This window comes from Camelus ferus, chromosome 6, assembly GCF_009834535.1.
Source record: "Camelus ferus isolate YT-003-E chromosome 6, BCGSAC_Cfer_1.0, whole genome shotgun sequence".
Classification (NCBI taxonomy): Eukaryota; Metazoa; Chordata; class Mammalia; order Artiodactyla; family Camelidae; genus Camelus; species Camelus ferus.
In genome coordinates, this window is record NC_045701.1 from 24,240,215 (window position 1) to 24,261,017 (window position 20,803).

Here is a 20,803-nt window from a genome sequence, read left to right on the forward strand (position 1 = left end):
GCTCACACTTCTAAAATATTTAAAATCCAAAAGTTGCCCCTCCCCACCCTCTGGGCTGACCCTTGGACCAACCCTTTTCTACTCCTGGTCCTTCAGCTCCCAGAGTGGTTATCGGGGGAAGGTGACCTTCCTCGTGTTTTTCCAGGCATTATCTGCTGCCTCAAAGAAGGATCTTGCTTCTATAGAAGGATTCTTCAACTTGATTCAGCGGGTGGGCTTTAGGGGATCTGAAAACCACCTGAATGCATTTGCAAAACTTTGTACAAGCATACGTTTGTCTGGGGAAGGGTCTGTAGCTTTAACTAGATTCTCAGAGTAGCCCAAAGCCTCACTGTCCTATCAGTATAACTGGATGATCCTTTTACAGCAAATCCCAACTGATCCCAACCAATGGCTTTCTCTTTGCTAAACATTCTTTAACTGAGGCCAACCCATAGACATGGAGAGCTTTTCCTCATACACTGGATTCTTTATCTCAGCTCCGTTTGCTTCTATCTTATAGCCCCTCCCAAGGGAGGGACCCATGTGGAGAGATGCTGAGACACTGGAAGGCCCCGTTGCACCGTTTTATGAGAGAGCCCACTGAGACACCTGTAGACCTGGGCTCTCCTGGGGACTCTGCCTCTAAATGCAGGTGTGACCATGTGCATGTTACTTATCCTCTATACTCAATTTTCTGTTGAAAAAGAAGGGAAAAAATGGCCTAGAAAAACCCTTGAAGTCCCTTTGATCCCTAAAACTTCTATAATCACATAAAATCAGACCATACAAGCAGATGATACTATGAGTGATTAGCTGTACCTGTACCAGGTGTGTTAACATAGCCTGTGGTGTTCCATCTCCTACAGGTGTATGGGCATCCTGTGGGTCTAACAGGGTCTTCCTAGACTTCCTGTTTCCTGCTTTCTCTGTGTTTTCTTCTTGCTACATCATTTCACCCATGTTTTAGAAGTCAGCTCTGTCAGTAAGGTCTCAGAAGAATAAGAGAGTCAACTTTTAGCTTTTAAGTTTCAAAACAGGCTTTGAAATCCTCAGCAGAGAGCACAGATTGAACAGATTTCTACAGAAGCTATCATAATAAGAGTTTCATTTCTTGTTTTAGACTTTATGAGAATTCCTCAGAGTGGACAGGAAGTAAAGAGATGAAGGGACAGTGCCTGGACATAGTGTGTCCCTAAAGAAAGGGACCTTCTCACTGTCTTCTCCCCAAGACAACACTGGTTTGAAAGCCCAGATTCAGCATGGATGTATGTTTGCCTTCTGGGTAGGTCCTGGGAGTGAACACAGTCCTGTATTTCCCTGTACCCCACCAGTATAGCATGGTTGTAGTCAGAAGCTGGGGGAATCTAGGCAAAGAGGCTCTGGAAGAATCCCCAACCCTCCTACTGTGCAAGAGCAGAACAGGGAACACCTTCTCTAGAATTCTGCATTGGATCAACATCTCCTATAATCTCTTGATACTGACAGAGAGGTGGGATTCCACTTCCTAAGTGACTGCTCTTCTGTAGCCAGTAACATCTTATTCTGATGTAAACATAAGATATATTGAGAAAGATGGCATTGCCATAGTCCCCTCTGAGCCTTACATCCTTGACAATTAGAGATCCATTTCTTAATTCATGAAGTTATCTTCAGTGAGTCACAATGGTTCGTTTTCAGATATGGTGATTTTCTACACTAAAATATCCAATGGATAATTCCTTTAAGAATTACAAAATACTTTGTTGCTTTTTTACATACATGAAGACGTTAGTAACGTACAGACACCATAGTAACACCCTAGCAGTTAATGACACAGCTCCTTTGCCATGGAAACTCGCCTTAGCTCAGTAGGAAAGCACCAGGCTGTGATGCTGACCATGTCCCTGCAGGCGAACAGGGCAAGTCCTGAGTTTGGATTTATCTACACATTCAGACAATATGCTACTTTGTATGGTTCTGACTGTGACCGCAGACCACAGGCAGCTCCCACGACGCCTTTCCTCTGGGCATCACAAGGAAAGCAAACTGGTGTATTGAAACCACACTGACACTCATTATTCTAACACCAGGAAAAGAAATATTAATCCAGTAATGTCAAGTTTTGAAAAGACCCAAAATACAAAACGTGGGATTTCACATTTGAGAAAAAAAATAAATAGTACCTTTGCAGGCCCATATTACACCCCCTGAAGAGAAGTTGAAAAATGACAAATACAGGACCCGACAGAGCTGGGTCCACAGAATATATGGTTGGCCTCTTGCACCACCTCAAACATTTTCTTGCAAAGAGAAGAAACAGTGGAAACCATCTCTCTGCCACCACAAGGCACCATTTATATCTTGCAGCAGCCTTGACTTGGGAATAAACAACATATTTTTGACTCAATAGTTTTTATTTTTTAGGTGAACAAACTAAAGCATACAAATTTTGTGATAGTCTGTGATAGTCTTTCTTACCACTTCTCTCCTTTAAAAAAAAAAAAGTTTTTTCTCATTCAGTATCACGTAATAACTTCAGCCATGTGAGATTTTTGAAAGACAGCTGAATCTCCTTCCAATATTTACCTCCAACCCCCTCTCCAAAAAAAAGTGACCAAGATAGCCCATCATGTCAGGATAGTTCATGTTCATGGGAAGTGTTAATGGGAATTAAATCATATTTGTGAACATGCCTTCAAAAATACGAATTATTATCATGTCCCAGAAACTGGAAGCTTCCCTGCCCACGTGGTCACTTTCACGTTGAGAAATGAGGGAAGGCCATCGTGAGACAGAAAGGAGGACATCCTGCAAAGAGTCAGAACCAGGCAGAAGAGAGGCCTCCTCCAGGGAGGAGCTGGGAGCTGGCAGGGGCGTGTCCTCCACATTCTGGGGTAGGATCTGTGCTGACAAGGACCAGCATCCCAGGAACAGCTCTACCAGGGGTCAGAGACACAGCTGAGACAGGGCGGGGACTTTAGGCTGGCGATGCCTCAGACCCAAACTAATGAGTACATGTTTCCTGCCCAAGCACTCAGAGAGTCTGACGTAAGATCAAAGAAGTGGGTACCACTCACCCTGCTTAATATCCACCAAAAGCGCTTTCCTTAAGCCCTGGAACTGGGATCAGGATATTTTTCTTTTTCTTGGTTTACTTGTTACTTTCATACTGAAGTTGTGCTTTACATAGAACACACCATCTTAGTGCTTATGATCACTTGTTCAGTAAAATATTTCTTAGTGAAAATATTCTAAATTTCCTATTCTAAAATAATTGTCTTCTTTGTAGCCTAACTCTATTTTGTAGGGGTTTAAATTTGAGAGAGTCTTGATTATTTTCCATCATGGTGGCACACATGGTAATGTTTGTCAATGGTTCCGTGCCCTCCAGTCTACAATAAATACTCCCCCGAGTCTAACAGTTTATCCAGAGTCTCCTTCAAACTAACTTAAAAGTTGCCCTTCCTACAAAATGCATCTGGAATGTGACTGCCTCTCACTACCTCCAGCAGTGCTATTGGAATCAAGACAACCTCATCTCCTGTTCTCCCTTGTTTCCCACTGTGGCTTTCTTCCTTGACAGGGCTGCTGGAACAATCTCTAACAATCTCTTTAAAACATCAGTGGGATCATTTCCTGCCACTGCCCCCAACCACCTATTCCCAGCCAGTCTTTCTATTTCATTCAGAATAAAGACGAGAGTCTTTACCATGGCCTCTACACAGGCCCTGCACTTGGGATTTAATGCTCTGTAGTGGATGTCTTGAAATCTTAATAATTTTTTTCTTTAAATTTGAGTTTTGTGAGGTCCAGTGGGATAACAGAACATGTGCTCAGGACTGAAAGTCTCAGCTCATGCAGGATCCTACCTACCACCGCTTCTCTGCCTCCCCAGGACTGGTTTTGGCTGCCCAATCCCTACTCCCTGGTGTCCCAGGCCCCACTGGCCTCCCATTCCTGCCATTGATATGTGACCTCTGATGCCTTACACCCCAGGGTGGTGACCAGGTCAGGTGACAGGGTTGGCAGTGAGAGTACCACAATCTGCCATGGCCTTCAGCGCCCTCTAGCAAAGACCTGGATTGGGCTGGCACCCACAGCACTGTGCCAGGTGATAGGTGGTGATGGAGGTGGTGGGCAGTGGGGCAAGCTTCTCATTCACCCCTAATTCAGGCACCAAAGCTGTCCCAGAACAGCAGTTGTAATCCTTTGAGGCCACCCATACACCAAGGGGTGGGTCACTGGGAAGGGGAGACTGTCTCCCCTCCCCCCAGCCAGATAGGGTAGACTGGTAGTCTAGTGGCTGGCAGGAGAAGGAACCCGATAGCCAGTGGGCCTTGTACATACTGAGTAGCAGGGCAGGATCCCCAGGCACGTATGAGGGTCTGCAGTCACCCCTGAGGATCCCTATAGCCAAGAAAGTGGACTATAAATAGCAAATAAAATGACCATGAGAGGTTGAGAAAGAAACCATGGAAGAAAAGAAAAAGGTTTATATTTTACTACGTATAAAATCACTTTTTTTTTTTATTGCTTTTCAAACAAGGGGCCCTGCATTTTCATTTTGCCCTGTGTGTCCTAAAACTGTTGCCAGCCCTGCCCATGCAGGATTGGCCTCCACTTGCCTCTCCGGCCTCAGCTCCTCTACTCTCTCCCTCCTGTGCTCCATGCAGTCAGCCTGGAGTTCTTGCAGGTCAGGGAACATGCCAAGCCCAGTCCTGCCACTTGGCCCATACCTTGCTGTTTCCTCTACCAGGAACACTCTTTCCCCACATCTTTCCGCGGTCACTTCCTCATTTTGACTTTTTCCTCAAATGTCACCTCCTGATCCTAATCCCAAATGATCACCACCTTTTCTGTTCACCCCATGAAAATGCCACTCCATGCTAAACACTCCTGGTCTCCTCACTCAGCCTTCTTTTTCCTCCAAACCCTTAAAGCTGGCCAGCATATGTTAGACATGTGCTTGGTTTTTCTTTTTTTCAAATTACTTATCTTTCTCACTAGAGCGCGTAGTCTTTGAGGTCAACAACTTTTTGATGTTCATCTCTTTATCTTCAGTGACTAGAATGGTGCCAAGTATACAATCGGTGCTTAATAAATATGAATCGTTGCATAATGAATGAATGAAGTAAACTATGTCTGTCATTCTGCATTCCTCTTGCTCATAGTTTCCCTTTACAGGAGAGAGAAAATCGTCTCCTAAAGAGAGAACCTCCCTAAACGGAGGCCTGTTATCCATTCAGTGATTAGTCAGAAAGTATTTCTTGGACGTTGACCGTACACAATGGTTTGTCTGAGCCTGTTTTGTCTGAGGCTCTCTGTTAGACCCTATGGAAAACACTCCTTATTAAGATCATCCTCATTTTTCATTCATCAAAACTGTTTGGAGTATTCAGTTAAATTTTAAGTATTTCCCTTCCATCACTCAAATTGTGAATTCACATCATCCTGGGTTCCATGTACTCTAGCTACAGCATATAAGAATAGAGCAGAGTGATGTTATTCAATTTAGGGATGGAGGCTTCTGCTTTGCAAGGATGACAACTTCTTTTTATTTATTTTTTAATGTATCATCCACAAAATGCTGTCCTCTGGTGCCATCTCAGAGTTATCCCAAAAATGCTGTACATATTCTTCAGGGAGGGAATGCCACAACTCTGGGGTGACAATGCCATGAAACTTGGCTCCTTTGCTTCTTTTTAGTATCATTACAAGTGCCTGCCCAGTCGTCCGTTTTCCCTTGGCACTTCTCCAGCAGGCTTTCTCCACCATTGTGGATTTCTGCCTCCAGAAGAAGCCCGAGCTGGGGCCCAAACTCCCTCTGAGCACCTCCTTGGCATTGGATGCTCTCTGGTCCCTCTCTGTGTGTTCCTTTGGCGCTAGCTGGTACTGGCACAAATTGATGCTTGTAATGAAATTAGTAAATGCCACCAGCGGCCTCTTCCAGAACCTCGGGGATTCCTTTAAATGGACCTGACCCTTCCCTCACCCCAACTGGCGCCACATAAGCTAACACTCCCAAATTTGGAGGCATGGATTTCACTTGGTGCTTCCCACTGTTTACAGCTTCCCAGCCAAATTCTCAAGCCCTGTGAACTTGTTTTCATCCAAGTCAACTGAATCCAGTTGAGCAGGAAATGTTTCATGACATAAAGGAGATTTCCAATTAGGGGTTGCCCTCTGCCAGAACTGGGCAGATTCTCTTGAAGTCAGGCCACTTAATGATTCTTGCTGTTATTTAAAGATAAAATAAATAAAGAAAGCTAAACCCCCAGTCCTGTGGGAAGACAGGAGGAAGTAGAGCATTCTTGTTTCCCTTCTGCCTTTTGTAGATGTCTTCCAGTGAAACAGACTTCTGGTTTGGGGACAATTGATAGGGTAAAAAAGAATCTCATAAATGAGTCCATTAAAAAAATAAATCCATGACAAGAAGAAGCAGACTCATCTATAGGAGAAAATAATCATCCAGAGAACCATACTCCAGTTTGCTCCATTACTTCCTTAAGTCATCAAATGATTACTGTTGAATTCTTAAATGCGACAGTATAGTGGAACCTAAATCTTCTCTTTGAGCAGTCTCATTGTGACCTTCTTGGGGCCTGGGGAAGGCCTTCTCCCAGATAGAGCCTGGGAGGTCAGGATAACTCCATAGCTGCTCTATCAGTGCCTCACTGGTTGGCAGTCACAGACTGAATGTCTGGGAGAAGTCTTCTGCCAGCTGCCCTGCATGTTCAAACCACTAGTCACAAGGGGGATGAGGCCACAGAATGCAAATTGCTAAGATGCAGCACTGCAGTAGAAACCAATTCAACAGATGTGCTCCACCCACAGAGGTTATCTTGTATAAGAGAGTTGAGGTATGAGAAACAGGAGGCTAGTGATCACCCCTAACATTCCTGCCAACACTTGAACATTCACAATGTTTTTTTCACTGACCCAGCTGATCCCAGGTGGCATCTGCACAATTCCACAGAGGAGAACATCTCCGTAAATGAAAGAACAATGTTGACCTAAGAATGAGCAGGATGAAATTTCACTTGGTTCTTCTGTGTATCAGGATCCTAATTTCCTGAGGATATAGCTGCATGCTAATAGTCATACTTTTTGGCTATGATCCCCAGACCCTGGGTTTGATATGGCGTATTAATAAAGTTGCCACCAGTGTACACGTGAATCCTTCTTAAAACCTGGGGCAATGACATAAGTTGGCTTGAAAATCCATAAGTTTGTAGGTCTTACACCTGCTGCTGATCCACTTTTCTTGCTTTTTTCTCCCTAACTCAATGTGTTTTGTTTATTCTCTTTATCTCAATATTGATCAAAAAAAGAAAACTACAAACAAAACACTTCCTTGCAAAGCTCAGTCAGTTCTCAATTTGCTGAAAGATGGCTTTTTTATTTCTGTGCATGTCTTCCACTTCCAGTAGTCCAAGCATTGATTCATACACAATTTATTTTGCAAATTTTCTTTTCTAAAATTGAAGTATAGTTGATTTACAATGTTGTGTTAATTTCTGATATACAGCATAGTGATTCATTTATATATATATATTCCTTTTCATCTTCTTTTTCATTATAAGCCATTACTAAGTATTGAATGTAGTTCCCTGTGCTGTACAGTAGGACCTTGTTGTTTATCTATTTTATATATAGTAACTAGTATCTGCAAATCCTGAGTTTCCAATTTATCCCTCCCCACCCTCTTCCTCCTCCAGTAATCGTAAATTTGTTTTCCATGTCTGTGAGTCTGTCTGTGTTTTGTAAATAAGTTTATGTCCTTTTTTTTTAAATTCCACATATAAGTTATATTATATGGTATTTTTCTTTCTCTTTCTGGCTTACTACACTTAGTATGACGATCTCCAGGTCCATCCATGTTGCTGCAAATGGCATTTTATTCTTTTTTATGGTTGAGTAGTATTCCATTCTGTATATATACCACAACTTTATCAGTCATCTGTGGATCGACATTTAGGTTGCTTTAATGTCTTGGCTATTGTAAATAGTGCTGCTATGAACACTGGGGTGCATGTATATTTTCAAATTAGAGTTTCCTCTGGATGTATGCCTAGGAGTGGGACTGCTGGATCATAGGGTAAGTCTATTTTCAGTTTTTTGAGGAATCGCCATACTCATGTTTTCCATGTTTCCCATAATGGCCGCACCAAACTACATTCCCATCAACAGTGTAGGAGGGTTCCCTTTTCTCCACATCCTCTCTAGCATTTATCATTTGTGGACTTTTTTTTTAATGATGGCCATTCTGACTGATGTGAGGTGATACCTTACTGTGATTTTGATTTGCATTTCTCTGATAATTAGTGACACTGAGCGGTTTTTCTTGTGCCTATTGGCCATTTGTATGTCTTTATTGGAGAAATGTTTGTTTGGTCTTCTTCCCATATTTGAATTGGATTGTTTGGTTTTTTTGTTGTTGTTATTGTGTTGTATGAGCCGTTTGTGTATTCTGGAAATTAAGCCCTTGTCAGTCTCATTGTTTGCAAATATTTTCTCCCATTCCGTAGGTTGTCTTTTCATTTTATTTATGGTTTCCTTTGCTGTGCAAAAGCTTATAAGTTTAATTAGGTTCATTTGTCTATTTTTGCTCTTATTTCTATCGCCTTTTCCCTAGGAGAACATTGCTATGATTTATAGCAGAGAACGTTTTGCCCTGCTCTCCTCTAGGAGTTTTATGGTGTCTTGTTTTATGTTTAAGTCTTTAAGCCATTTTGAGTTTATTTTTGTATATGGTGTGAGGGTGTGTTCTAACTTCATTGATTTACATGTGGCTCTCCAGCTTTCCCAGCACCACTTGTTGAAGAGACTGTCTTTTCTCCATTATATATTCTTGCCTCTTTAATAAAAGATGAATTGGCCATAGGTGTGTTCATTTATTTCTGGGCTCTCTGTTCTGTTCCATTGATCCATATGTCTGTATTTGTACCAGTACCATGCTGTTTTGATTACTGTAGCTCTGTAGTATTGTCTGAAGTCTGGGAGGGTTATTCCTCCAGCTTCTTTCTTTTTCTTCAGTATCCCTTTGGTAATTCTAGGTCTTTTGTAATTCCATATAAATTTTAGATTATTTGTTCTAGTTCTGTGAAAAATGTCCTGGGTAATTTGATAGGGTTTGTATTAAATCTGTAGATTGCTTTGGGTAGTATTTGCCTTTTATTTTTAACAACATTCTCATCCCTTCTCCAGTACAGTAATCCACATTAGAGATGCATAGTTCATCCAGTTAACTACCTTTCACAACAGAATCTGGCCTTGAAGTGATTTCCTTTCAAGTTTTATTGTGTGTATGTCTCGATACTCTTGGGGTTTTCAATCTGAATTGAGGCAGGGCACCAGATTGACGAAGCAGGGAGAGGGAGGGTCATCAGCAGCATGCTTTGTGTGTGAGTGAGCCTGGAATTCTCTTTGGTCATTAATCATAGCCCTGTCTGTTATTCAAACTCTATTTTCCCCTGATGAATGTTAAATCAGATATTTTCCATCCTAACATGAACAATTATGTTTTGAGTTGTTTATATATCCTTGTTTTACCTCATTTTATTGGAAAAGGTGAATGACATGAAATAGTTCGGGGATCAAAACAATTGTGTTAATTAAGGCATGCATGCAGTGGCAAAACTAAAAACTGGCGGTGGAAAACTTGCTTTCACTCTCTCCTGGAATCATTTAGAGAGTAGAAAAAACTAAGCAGTATGTATCAGTATAAGATTAAATTCAATAAAATATTAATGACACTAAATCTCTTTTGTAGACAGAAACTTTATAAGAGATTCAAAATAGACTCATTGAGAATGAATATGTCCTAAATTTATCCATCACATAGAACAGGTATTCCTGTGACTCCTTTTCCCAACGCAAGGTCCAGCTCCATCTTTTTTCCTTACTGGTCACAATGTTTTCCTGCTGACATGAGTTGAAAAGAGTTTGGATCTGTTTTGCCTCAATAATTTCAACACCTTTTGCATTTCTGCTTTTGCTACCATGAGGTATTTTATTGATCTGAGGGTCTCTGGAATCTCTGTATCCAACATGGAAAGTAACAGGAATCCAAATCACCAAACCACTGAAACCTGAGAAGACAGCTCCAGAAATTGATGGTGTCTTATTTTCAAGTGCACTTACTATTTTGTTACTTGAATTTTTACTATGGTTCCATCTCTTTAGAGTGACCCATCCACCTTTTGCAGCAGTTTTCCAGTGTAAAACTGACCCATCCACTGCCAGATGGGAAGGCTTGTGCCTTCTTTCCTCCTAGAGGGAAGAATTTGAGATTGGATACTATGGGAAGAACATGATTACTGTTCTTCCAAAGTATACAGGTCGTTGCATCTGTTTCTCCAGAAGTGTTTGTACTAGTCCTTGGCTTCAACCCCAAATGCTTCCTGTCAGCCTGAAAGCACAAGTTAGAAAGCTACTTAGGACTTCGAGACACAGGCTCAACTGAGCATCTCATTAACTTGGCCTGTGGTCAGTTTTGAAATTTAACCTGCTTTTTTAAGCTACCTTTTTTTAAAATTAGGGACTCAGATGAAAGGGCTAAATTGGATTGGATTAAATTTTTACAGAACAGGGCTGCATTTGATTTGCTTGTTGAGGGAACTGTCTTTATGGCTACATAGAGTTATGACAAGGATGATAGCCACAAGTTGTACATTTTCTTTGCCCACCAGGCCAAAGTAATGGACTAACTTTTAGCTGAAGATAGGTTAGAAATAAGCAAGAACTTTCAGACTTTAAATTGTCTGGTTTTTAATTGTGTTAAAGATAAATTACCCCTTCAGTATGTAAAAAAAAAAAAAATAGGTATCTATTCTTTTCTCTTTAGTCAAATCTCAACTTAAGAAGATGAACTGAAGGACTTTTCTAACCTCTCTTTTGCCAACCCTGAGAAAGAGTCAAACTAGATCCACTGCAGAAAGTTTCAGAAGCAAGTAAAAAATCACGTGGATCCTGAACAGATAGGCAGATACCCCTCCCCCCAGCAACCTGCCTTATTCTGAGAGTAGGAGTATTTCTCAGGAATGGGGAGTTTCATTGTCCTGGGCAAATAGCTCCCAGCCTGAGCTGCAGAGCCAGCCTGGAGAAACACCAGTTTCCGTTCTTTTTCACCATTTCATGAACATGCAGTAAAATGAAGGCAGGCCAATTCTTGAAACCCAGAGTTCCAAGGCACTTCACTCACAGTTGGACCCCTCAGATTTCATCACACCATGGCTGAGGGGCGAGAGGTCAACATATAGCCGTTTTTAGGACTAAACGATCCTGAGCCCTTGGAAATTGCAGACTATTTACTGTGGTCCCACGGTAATTGTGGGAAGAGTTTTGGAAGCTCTTCTGAGAAATCCAGTGTAGTAAGAGTGGAGAGAGAAAGCCATCATTTGAATAAAGGAAACCCAAGAGGGCTGCAGGAAGTAAAGAAATGATGGGAGTTACTTCTCCCTTGTGGCAGGGCCTGTGAATAGCCCGGCTTTTTAGTCCTCACCGACAAGACGTGAGGCTTTGGACAGTCATTCAGTAGCTTTCAGTTCAGCAGGCAGTGAAATGTTCTGGGTCCTGTTCTGGGTTCTGGGAACACAGTAGTGAATTGTGTCCAGTACCTCTGCTCACGTGACTTACACTCTAAACGAGGCCACAGATGTGTAAACAAAGGTTCAGTGATCCTTCTTTCCCTTTTCTCTCCACCTGGGTCAGTCCAGCTTGGCCTTCCAGATGCAGCTCACATGTCACCTTGACCTCACTCCCCAGACTCGTTCTCTCTGTTTCTACTTCATAGCGCTTTTCACATTTTTCACTTAAGAATATATTTCTATAAATATTTTAACATACATCTCCTCCATAAGGAGCAGTGCTGGTTTTGTGAATGCATTCTTCCCATCAACTAGGACAATGTGTGACATGCGGCAGGTGTTCAAAAGGAAACTTCATGAATAAATGAATGAGATGCACTGAAAGCAATGATGGGGGTCTGCAGGGGACACTGTATGAGCACAGAAAAGGGAACCTCACCCCTGCCAAGAAGCTCTAGAAAGGTGTCCTGAGGAAAAGAACTGATCTGAATCATGAAGGATAAGATGTTCACCAGGCCAGAAAAGACAAATTCATGAGAAAGCATTTTATAATCTGCCATTATTTTGACCACACAACTCAGACACATGGCCTGAAATAAAGGTTTACAGCCACAGCAATGAGGGTTGTACACAACACAACTGCACCCCACATCAGAAGATCTAGAGAGAGGATTCAGGTCCACACTGAAAGGCTTTCTCTGTTTATTTCTCCCTCAACACAGAATCCACCACATTCCCCAAGAAGCATGTTTTCTGCCCACCTTTTCAGGGCTCCAGAGCCGCAACCCACAGTCCTTTCCGAATTAGCCCTTCCTTCAGAGGGCGATGTGTGGGAACAAAGGTGCTTGGGCTCTAATCCTGGCATGAGCACTTACTATCTATGGTGACTCAGTTTTTCCCTCTGGAAAAGGATGTTAATTGTACCGACCTCATAGGGTTTTTGTGATGTTCAAGTAAGTTCATATTTATCAGGTGTTTGGAGAAGTATCTGGCCAATGGGAAGTGCTTAATCCACCTTAGCTATTATCCTCTATAGTCCTGTTTTTATGCAGACCAAGAATTGGCTTGTGCCCTGAAGTTAATTTGCCACAGCACAGGATGGGGGCACTGGCACCCATGGCCTCAACTGTGGTGCTGCACAGGAAGGGACAGCCCCATTAGAACTTGGAAGGCAGCACTGTAAAGAATTGGAGTCTCCTGAGTCTCCTGCCCAGAACAGGTGGCTTGTAATCAGAACACCATGAACCTGCTGCTGTTTTATCTGGGCTTTCCCATCCTTACCAGGGAGGTGGCATTCCTCAGTCATCCGAAGGAAAAGAAAAACATTCAAAGATAAGTCACCCTCCTGTTTAAGAAGTTGAAGTCCTATCAGCTTTCTTAGCTATCTCACATGCTCTTCTTTCCAAATGTGCTTGAAACTTTAGTCAGTGACTGGCAAAGGGAGAGATGTGACTGTTGTAATTGGTGATTCACCCAGTGATACTTAAAATAAATGTCATAATAGCAGTCATAGAGATAGCTAATATTTATTACATACCAACTGTGGGCAGTGTTTTACCTTAAGTGCTTTACAGGCAATATGTCATTATAAGCCTTTCAAAAACCCTATGAGCTGTTATCCCACTTTACAGAAGAGAAGACTGTCTCCACAGTTCCTAGTAACAGGAAATCCAAGAGATTGCAGTAGAAGAATCAAGCCAAGACAAACATGAATTCAGCAGAGTAGGAAATCTGTCAGGAAATAACACCTGCAGTCACTTTATCATTCAGCACCAAGAGCACTTGAATGTACTGTATGGGTTTCTAATAGTGAAGCAACCATTTCAGTCCTTAGAAGTGTTCAGATAAAAAGCAAGTCATATGAAAGGTTATTTAAGGTTGAGTCATTTTTGATTGCTTCAAAATTTAGACCCATCTTTAAGGAATCCTTCTGGTGTGTTTAGATTAACACAAGTTGTGTTCTTTGGGTAGAAGTGCTTTGGTGATGGGCTTATATAGGCTTTTCAGTGTACAGAGCTCTTTGAATACATTATTTCATCTGTTCCTTTCAATGATGGTGAGTAATTGGCATTTTCAGTTTCCTTTTAAACATAAAGTTGAAGGTCAAGGATATCCCCAAGTCCCAGAGGTAGGCAGCACAACTGGGTACAAAAGCCATGTACTCTGCACAATCCCACCTCCTTTCCACTCTACCATGCATTCATCTTTCAGTAAAATGGAGAACCCACATCTCTACACAGAGTAAAATTCACTTTCACAGCTATACGCTAGATACCCTAACAGGCCAGTGAACTTGTAGGAGCATGTCACTGGCTGGGGAAAATGTATAAAACAGAGACTATGGGTGAACTGGTGTTCACACTGGGGCAAACGCCCTCAAACCCTTCTTTCTTTAAGCAGACAACAGCATCATCATGGTTTACAGATGCCTTTCACATGCTGGGCAACAGACTTTGGAAAGATGCAAAGGAAATTCTGTTGATGTTGTTTTCTTTTTGTTGCTTGAATCCAGATTGGCCAGTGGCCAAAAGAATAAGGTAGTCGCCTCCCCTGCTGGTCATCAACATTTCAGCTGAAAAGAGAAGCATTTACACTGTATCTTATAAAATAACACACAGTGATTTGGGGCTTTGAGACCTTCCCTGGGGTCTAGTAGAGAAAAGGACTGCGGGCTCCTGAGCCTGGAGTCAAGCCACCGTTCACTCATCCCTGACAGGTAAGCAGAGGGAGAGTTCACATCAGAGCCATCAAGTTTCCCTCTAGAATGCCCCTCTGAGACTTTGGCTGAGTGTGGGGAAATCTATGTCATCACCTTCCTATCACTGAATAGTCACAGTTATTAGAGGCTTCCAGGGGCACTCAAAGCGAGATTTAGATCATATGGAGCCCAACAATGGGATTCCTGCTCCCAAGGACAGAGGAAGACTCTAATTTCATTTTACAGTCATCATGCGTATGTCTCCCACTTGAGATATGTTTTGGTCCCAAAGTACTGCCCAAACTGAAGGTCATGGTATGAAATAGCTATCTCTGATGTTCTGTGGCCACCAAGGGGACTGGGTTGTAACCCTGTCTGCTTATTGGCTCAGCAAGGACTTTCAGCCCCGAGATCCTCTGGCTTCCAGCTTGAGGGCAAATCCCTAGAAACGCTCTGACCCCTCCATGCCTATGGTAGAAGACAGAGCTTCAGTGGAGTTGAAACTTGAGTCTCTGAGCACCTCCCAGCTGAGATCTAAGACTTCTTTAGATGGAGAGCAATTAGGGGAGGTAGAGAGGGGTGGAAGGGACAAATCCAGTTTCTCGGGGAAAACCAAGCAGCATGATCCCAGATTAGAGTTTTTTTTTTTATAAGTCTTGAAAGGAAAGCATGAAACAAAGCATCACATTGCTGCTGCAAAGAAACCTTCCCTGAGCATGTGATGTAACAACACCCTCCTCCCCCTTGCACATCCTCTACTTTGACACCATGTCCTACTGGCTGATGGTAATGCTGGTGATGTACAGCTTCATTGCTGGAGCCAATCACTGGTGCAAGCTGCACTCAGCTATTTAGCTGACACTTGAAATCCTGATATTTCAAAAGAGTGATACTACTTCCGGGAGTCTCTTCTGTTATTTACATGCTCACATTGTCCAGATAATACCCATTTAGCAGATATTCTCTAACACAGATATTCTCATCCTACCTTGCAATCTAAATCCCCCTTCAATATGTGCTTTCTCATATGAGTCCAATTTAGAAATTATTGGAGGCTACTGTGTACTTTTGACTCTCATCAAGCTATCACTGTGCAAAAGGGAAACAGCCCCCTTCAGCTGCTAGTGAAAAGCCTTTCTGTCAGGCAAACTCTCTATAATAAACTCACATTTCTTTCAGTCCTTGGTAGCAGTAACAAATAGGCCATTTCAAATATGGAGACTTTAAGGAGGAACATGGAAAATAACAGTGGGAGGACATAGCTGTTGATGGAGACATTTACTTCCACACTAGACAGAGTGCAGGTCTTGTCATTTTTTATCTGAGAATAGGAGGAGAACTAAGAAACAGACATGGCATCTGACTCTGAATTGCAGCCATATTTTTTTTTAATTTTTGTAAGAAAATTATATTTTCCTAAGAGATTGACTGCATCCTAAGAAAGGATCCTATTCTCCCACCAGCATGATCAGAACTGTTCTTAACACACCACAAATGAAAATCTTTTGCTTCAATATACCATGCCAAGGTCTTCCTCTAGGCCCTCTTATTTCTCTAGAATGACACATAGGGCTGTTACAACAGACCACCAACAGTCCCCGATGCTGTATCCAACTTCTTAACCTAAAGTTGCTTCAGGGCATCCAGGCTCATCTAAGATTTGACAAGATCCCTCAGGGACCAGCAAACTCAACTAAGGAGGGAGGGAGGGTGGAGGTAAAGGAACTAACATCTCGTAAGAGGCTACCTAACATGCTGCAGTAGCTGCAGGTGTATTGTAACCATTGACTCTTCACGGCCAACCAGCAGATAAGCATTTTTGCCATTTTACATGGGAGGAAACTGATGGTGAAAATGGTTTCCTAAGTTGGCCAGTGTCACGTGATGGAAGAGTCTAGGGTCAAAAGCCATGTTCCTTCCCTGGCACCACTCTGCTTCAGTTCTGGAGCACGTGCACAGGGCATGACAAAATGAGAAATGCTTAGCTGTTTGTATTTTATCTTAAAAGCAGGAATAAATCCATATTTACCTTAAACTTTTTATCTTACATATAACCCTCTGGGAAAAAATGTAGAGACCTGATTGAAAGAGGGTAAAACTGAAGATAAGGAGCCCACTGAGAAGGCTACCACAGTATTCCAAAAGAGCATTGATAGGGTTAGAAATCAGGCATGTATCAGTTAGGATTCCATGGTTTTAAGTAATAGAAACAAACAAAAACTGACATTCAGACCCTTTGTCTACTTTGGAAGAACCTTCACTGGAAGGATTTTGTGGGCTCACATGACTGCCAGGAGGCTGGAGAGCAAGATGAGAGAATTTACCATAACCAAAAGCTCCCAAAATCTAGGTGACAGGAGGAAGAGGGGCCTTGTGCAGTAGAATCAGTCTGGTTGGGGTGGGGTGCTTCTGCCCCCATCCAGCCATGAGTGGCCCCCAACCACCCCTCTGTCCTCTGACCCCTCACTCAAGTTTCAGAGACCATGCAACAGAGCAATTTGGCCAAGCCTCAGTCACACACCAGAGATCTACTTTGGGAAATGGACAAGAAGAGGAAGGATCTAATATTCTTGGATTCCACAGTGGAATGCAGGCCCTTGGCATTACGTCCTAACAATAGGAAACATAATGAGGGAGAGGTAATTAGCCCCATTGTTAATCCATATACAGCTCAGAAATGGGATGATGGGCAGGCACAAAATGACCAATGTTCACAAGAAGCACTGACAGCGGATTTGAGGAGGAGATGATGGCATCTGAAGCGCTGTAAGCATCAACCACTCCTTGATGCTACTGTGTGCAGGGCAGTGGGCTAGGTGCTATTGGAGATATAAGGAAGAATAAGATTCACACGGAATATGAGACCTGGACACAAGAAAGATAAGTCACAGTACTAAGTCACATATTTCCTGTGTAGATACGGATGATAAGGTATATGAAAGGCAGCAAATGGAGAGGTTATCAAATCTAAAATAACTCGGAAAGGCATCCTGAGCACCGTGGAACTTGAATAGTGTAGAATGTGGGCCAACAGACAGGAAAAGAGAGAGCATTCTAGGCAGGGAATGCATGAAGTACAGAAGCATGGAGGTGCAACATAAAAGATGCACTTAGGAATGGATTCATGCGCAGGGGTCAAGGGGAGAGAGTTCATAGAAGGAACTGTTTCTGACTGAGGGGCAGTGATATCTAGGATGCACCCCAAATGAGAAATTTTCCCCATCTCTTCTTATTTAGCTGACCTTGGTCATCACTAAGCAGTTCCATGTCAAGACTTTAGGGAAGAAAATAAAGAAGATGTATTTGTAGGACTGAGGGTTTGGGCCCAAATATGTCAGGGGTAGTGAGAGGAGAAAAAACACAGACCTGAGAGAGACTGGCATTGTGCTTCAAATTCCCTCCTCCTTTTCCTGGACCAGGGCCACTTGGGTTGGGCTGAACTCATCCAGCTCATTGTCAGGCTGCCAAATGCCCTGACTACCCCAGCCGCCCCACCACCTTCCCTGCTCCTTCTCCTCCCTACTCTTCAGCAACATTGTCTCTCACCCACCGGCAGAGCCAAGACCCAGAGAGAGGAGTGGGTCCAGGACAGGGAGTGGAAGGTCCCAGTGGCAGGAGCCTTTGCCCTGGCACCTGCTTTGACACCATAAGCAGACCTAATGGGACCATCAGTGCACTCCAGGGCTTGGCCGTCTTCAGCATTTCCATTCTCCTGAAATGGTACAGCAGATGGTCTAAAGGGACAATGTGCTGTGACACTACCAGCTGATACTTGTAGGAATCAGTCAGGCCTTTAGGGCCCCATGAGCAATTTTAGATGCTTTTACTTCCAGACACCTGCAAGCTCCAGGAGGGGTCCATCTGCTATTCTTCCCTCTCCCAGTTCTGGGGCACGATGTACCAAGTTCACTATGGGATTGCAGAGAGCCAAGATGTGCAGCACCATAGGCAGGTAGGTAGCACCAAGGGCAGGCTTTTCTCTTAAGGAGACTCAGAGGAGTGGCAGGATATACATTTCCCATCAAGAGGGATGACCCAGGCAGCTTGTTTCCTTCCCACAATCCTATTTTCCCTGTGGGTCATGGTGACATTAGTCATCTTTAAAACCTATGCCCAAATTGATAGCCAATGCTATAGTATCTAAATGCTTTCCATGTTTTCAGTTCTTTACAACAATCAGGGGACTGATCAAGAGAAGCCAGAGATGTGGCCCAGGCCCTCAAGAAGCTCAGTGGAGAGATGAAAATCTCCCGCAATGAAATTTACCACTGAGACGAGTCTGGGACACCCACTTCCCTTCAATGACTATTTGGTATGTTATCCAAGAGGAACTACAGAACTCAGGCACAGTTAGAATGGAAACAAACCAAGACATGTATAATTCACCACACAATTGCTAGTGAATTTGATGTAGATGTGACTGTAAGAATACATACAGACATAAATACATACATATGTACATACATAGTTTCTTAGCAGAGCACCCCAGATGTCCTCTACACCCTGACTATGCTAGATTTTATTACAGAAATGATCTCAATTGTCACAGGTTTCACCATGTAACTTTGTAGCTCTTTCCGTTAAGAAATGGAGTCTAGCTTCCTACTCCTTGAATTCAGGCTTAGCAATGTGATTTGGTTTGTCTGATAGAATGAGGTGAAATTTTTGGTTCCAGTTCTAAGCCTAGGTTTTAGGGGCCTTGCATGCTTCTGCTAGGTCTTTGGAATCGTGTTTCCATCATGAGAATAATCCTAGGCTTTACTGTTGGATAATGAGAGATGAGGTAAAAGACTGGGATGACAGGTTGAGGCATCCCAGGCCAGCAGCCCCCAATTGACTTAGCAGCTGACCACAGATAAAGGAGTGAGCCCAGCCAAGACCAGAAAGACCATCCAGCCCAGATTTCCAACCCACAGAAACATGAGCTAGATAATTGGTGGTTTTAAGTCAGTGATTTATGGGTTGGTTTGTTACACACCAATAGGTAACTGATACACCCATCTTAGGTTCTTGAACCCTGTTTCTTCTTGGACATTGGGAATCAATGCAGTTGTTCCAACCACAAGCTAAACTATTACCATTTTGCAAACCTGCCCCGTGGTCCCTGTGAATACATTGAGATCATCTCTGAATTTTACAGTTAACATGTCAGAATTCTATTTAGTCTTGCCTATCTTTCTTTTCCATCCTCCCCATCATCAAGCCTTCATTTCTTTTGCTGGACACTGGAAACAGGGTCCTAATTGGTCTCTCCATATTTTATTTTGTTCTTTCTGTGGTTTCTCACTGTCCAAAGCATTAGGCCTAAATAAATCATTTCAGGTCAGGACAAAAAACAACAACAACAACAAAAAAAAACAAATGGTATTGAGTCCCCACTATGTGTCATACCAAGTTGAATAAGATAGATAAACTTAAGTCTCCTGACGGTGGCAGAGGCCCTCTTTAGTCTAGCCCCATTGTACCTCTGCAGATTATTGCTCCACAACTTACCTACCTAAGACATCTGCCCTTTCCCTTAAACACGGAACTGCTTTATTCACACTTTTTATTATGTCGCTGCTCCCCAAACCCTGCTGTCTAAAATGCCCTTCCTACTTTTCCCAGCTTCTCCAACTCTTTGTCTTCCTTCAAGGGCCCAACTTAAATCCTGACTCCTCTGAAGCATCATCCTACTCCCATGCCCAGGTCATCTCTCTCTTCTGTCTCTCTCACCCTAGTTCCTTTAGCGCTCCCTTAGCTGCTGTCTGTGGCATCTGCGTGACCAGTTAGATAGTAGCTTGGAGACCGGGGCCATGGTCTGTCCCCCCATCAGCGCCCAGAACAGTGCCAGACACACAGTGCCTGCAGGTGATAATAATGCTAGATAAAGATGATTCAGTTAAGCAGCTCTCTCCCAAGACACTGTAACATGTTGGGTCTTTGTCCTTTTAAATAAAAGTTGTATGCCCTTAATTTGGGGTATTGGATTTGAGGAAAAACCATGGGCCCTCACCATCTCTGCCATGCCTCACAAGAACTCGGGGGGCAAAAATACAGAGCTCTTCCTGACATGTAACTACCCTTTATTGAACCCTCACCAAGTACCAGATACCGCCCTGAACATTTCATTTGTATTACCTCACTTAAGTCTTAACAGTTGTCCTATGTGGTACAGTTACTGCCTCCATTTTAAAGTAATGGAGGGGTGAGGGTATAGCTCAGTGGGAGAGCGCATGCTCGCCATGCATGAGGTCCTGGGTTCAAGCCCCAGTACCACCATTTAAATTAATTAATTAGTGGAAACGCATCAGCATAATTGAGCACTCCATCTAAAATCCCACAGACAGCAAGTGGCAGAGCTAAAGTTTGACTCCAGTTCTCTCTGGAGGGTGTGTTCTTAATCAGTAAGCTGTAATGCCCCTGACTTACCCAATCATTTTGCTCTTAGGACAAATGGAAGAGCCTTTTCTCATTATGGCACTTTCCTATCAATAGTCCTTAACCCCCAACCTAGATTTCAATTCCATGGTACCTACCGAAGCTAGTACCTTCTGCGGTAAACAGAATAATGCCC

The 20,803-nt window shown here is 42.9% G+C and overlaps 1 non-coding gene across 1 annotated transcript; it reads left to right on the forward strand.

The window, feature by feature from the left end:
- Nucleotides 1–20,436: 20,436 nt before the first annotated feature.
- Nucleotides 20,437–20,508, forward strand: TRNAG-GCC. The gene has a single exon. It is a non-coding gene; the product is annotated as a tRNA-Gly (tRNA).
- The last annotated feature ends 295 nt before the right edge of the window (nt 20,509–20,803 follow it).